The following is a 3,655-nucleotide window of genomic DNA, read 5'->3' as shown; positions in this document are numbered from 1 at the left end:
TCAAGTAAGTATTTAAACTTAATTTAATGATTCAAATTAATTTAAATAAATTGTTTATTATAAATATTAATTCCGTTCAAAAGTAAAATTTAACTATCAAATTTAATTAACAAATATTATATACATGGATGAGCTTATAACGCCACGTCGCACACCACAATACACCACTAAAGCGACACACCAAATACATCATTAATTAAATTATTCTTATTAAGTAAATATTAAAGGGTAAATTACATGTTTAGTACTTACACTATCAACTTTATCTACTTTTAGTACCTAAACTTTATTTTTTTTCAAAACTATTAATTAATTAAAAGGGTAAATGACATGTCGATTTTTTTTAAATTTTCACATCATTTTTTTATTTATCCGTCAACATTGTTTAATTAATTGTATACAACCAATTAAATGGTGACACATGTTATCAACTATGGGGATAAAAATAAAAAAATATTATTGCTCTTAGGGTGCGTTTGGTTCACGGAATAAAAGATTACCAGTGGGAATAAAAGATTACCAGGGAATAGGATTACTAGGAATGTTATATTTTGTGTTTGGTTGGTTTAGCATGAATGTAAGATTATCGTGTTTAGTTAAAGGAATAAAAGATTATTGGAATGTATATTTGACCAAATTGTCCTTATTATATAATTGTATAATATTACAAATTGTAAAATTTTATATATTTTCTTTAAAAAAATTAAATTCATAATATTTATATAAATTTTTTTACAAAATTAAAAATATAAAAAAGGTTTAATGAAAGGGTAAAAAAATTTAATCTCTGAACTTCATATAAAATTTTAATTATAGACTTTTTTTTTGTAAATCTAAAATAATTTAAGGATAAATTTGTAATTTAACCTTCGTAGAATTTTTATTATTCAATGATAGAAGAATGATGTTTTTGAAAAAAAATAAAAATTTAAGGGCATTTTAGTCCAAAACGCCGGTAATGTTAAAATACCTAAAGGAATGGAGGTAATAACATTCCCGGTAATATACCCCAAAAAATCTACTATTGGTAATAAAACATTACCGGGAATGAGATTCCCGACCAACCATGGGAATCCCACATTCCTTGAACCAAACACCCCCTTAGTACATTGCAAGGCACTCAACCATTAAATTAAACTAGTTATTTAAATTAATTTTATCATATTTTGTATTTAACTTAAATAGTAGAATTGCCACAAAATCAATAATTTCCAATAATTATAAAATTTGAATATGTGGCACTTTAAATTAATGATTGAAAGTTTAGTGATTTAACTATAATGTTAAATACAGAATATTGATTTTGTGGTGATACCGTTATAAGTCAAAAACAAATATGGTGAAATTTAAGCAAATGACTAGCTTAGCTCAATGTTGATTGATTTATGTATCATGTAAGAAACCTAAGATCAATTCAAACTAGAAGCAAATTGATGTAATAATTAAAAAATAATAAAATTGACATGTCATGTCATTCGAGTATTTTCTTTAGTGAGTATAATTTATTTTTTAACGAGAATTTTCCTTGTATATATAGTCGAAGAAACGAAATATTTATACAGTATGGTTTTGACTGTCGAATAATAATGATTACATTTACGCAAATTCAACTCAAATACAACCATCCACTTCCATGATTCTGATTCATAATTGTAACTTTTAAATAAATAATTAGAAGTTTATCTTCTAATTTTGTCGTTTTCCCCCTTGTAGGTAATCAGACTCATTTTATTCTAAAATCTGCACTCGTTAATTTTTGCAAAAACCAACACCATTCTTTATCACGCGAGAGATTATTTGCAAGTGGCAAACGCCAATTTTCTTTCATTTTTAACACACCAATTAATTAAGCTCGAGAATTTGCATTTGAATTGACTGATAATTTATAATAAACTCCAAAGCAATTAAATTTCATATGGGTATTGATTCTAAAATCTAATTTTTGTATCGTTTCGGTGTAACTTTAATTCCCTTTAAAATCGCATAAAGAGTATAAGACAAAAAAGAATAAAACTATGCAGGCTGAGATGAAACGAATATAAAAGAGAGAAAAGTGTGGCTGCAATTTCATGACAAAAATGTGTTTTGGGGATTGAATTCATGAACTAATATCAATTAAGATTAAAATAATATTTTTTCAGACATAATGTAGCTATTGATTTAGGTTAGATATTGATTCAATTTTTAATTAGAAATTAAAATAAATTTTATTATAATTTTACCGGTTGAATATTGTTTGATGATTAAATTCATTTATTAAGAATTATTATGTAATAAAAATTCTTGGTGACCAATAAATCATGTATTTGCCTTTAAAATTAGGTTTAATTAGAAAATAAGTGCTCAAAATATATCACATTTTCAAATAGGCGTACAAACGTTTTTGACAACGTTATTACTTTTAGTGTCTCGACCGTAACGACAGTTAAAATATTTCATTAAGTGACATGCGCCACATTCTGACAATTTTAAAAAATTTATTTAAAATTAAAAAAAAAGTATATTATATTTTTTTATAACAAACCCAAAAAATTAAAAAAAAACTTAAAAGAAAGTCCTAAACTTTAAAAATCCTAATTCCAGTCTCTAACCATGCTACCACTGTCATTCATTATCGACCGAACCTTCATCCGACCAAAGCCACCATATGACATGAAGAGGCCGATGTGACACCCAAAATGCAGAACTCGACTCCTCCCACATGTCTCCCACAACACCCAAGAGTCTTCGACAGTAACAAATCGCGACACTCACGAGTCTCTTATGGCAACCATGATGGCACGGATTACGATGACTAACAAAGGAGATGTCAAGGGAGGCAACAAGGTTGGTGGTATTGGCCAATAAGGGAGCTGATAACGTTAAGGTTAGAGATTTATGGGTTGATTTTTAGGGATTTGAGGGTTTTTTTTGTAATTTTAAAGAAATTAGGATTTTTTTAAAATATTATAATATTTTTATTTTAAAAAAGTCAAAATTATTAAAACGTGATACATATCACTTAACAGAGTTTTACAACAGTCGTTATAATCGGAGCACCTAAAGTAATATCGTTAGACACCTGGTTGAATTGAAAAAAACTTTAGGCACTAATTTGGGAAAACAATATAGTTTGGAAACTTATTTTCTAATTAAACCTTAAAATTATGAGAATATATTATTTTAGAAAGATGTATTTTTTTGTAATCTATGCAACTTTTGGAATTTACGTCACAAATATGAGTTTATAAGGATGTCGATAGACTGAATGTACTGATACATTGAGTTTTGGAATATACTTTGAGTTTTGAGATACATGATATATAATGTATTTGTACTATTTGTGATCTTTATTGTAACACCCTAAAAATCGATCTAGAAAATTTTTTATTTTAATGATCAGGCAATTTTTTTTTATTCCAATCAAGTTTTCAAATAAATATGTAATACCCTTAGACAGATACGGTGACCCGATCCGATCTAAGGTGTCACATTATGGCTACGGAAGCGACCCACAATAAAAATATCCATGAAAAATTAATTTTTTTAGTTAAAACATGTAAAATCATAAGACAATTTATAAATAAAATACAAGTTCAGAAAATTATTTCATATATTACAAACATAATTAAAATCATATAAGTTCCAGATTATTATAAAAGTCGAATATAACCTA

Source organism: Hibiscus syriacus, unplaced genomic scaffold (genome assembly GCF_006381635.1).
Source record: "Hibiscus syriacus cultivar Baekdansim isolate YM2019G1 unplaced genomic scaffold, ASM638163v2 tig00111842_pilon, whole genome shotgun sequence".
NCBI lineage: Eukaryota > Viridiplantae > Streptophyta > Magnoliopsida > Malvales > Malvaceae > Hibiscus > Hibiscus syriacus.
This window is presented reverse-complemented; position numbering follows the sequence as displayed.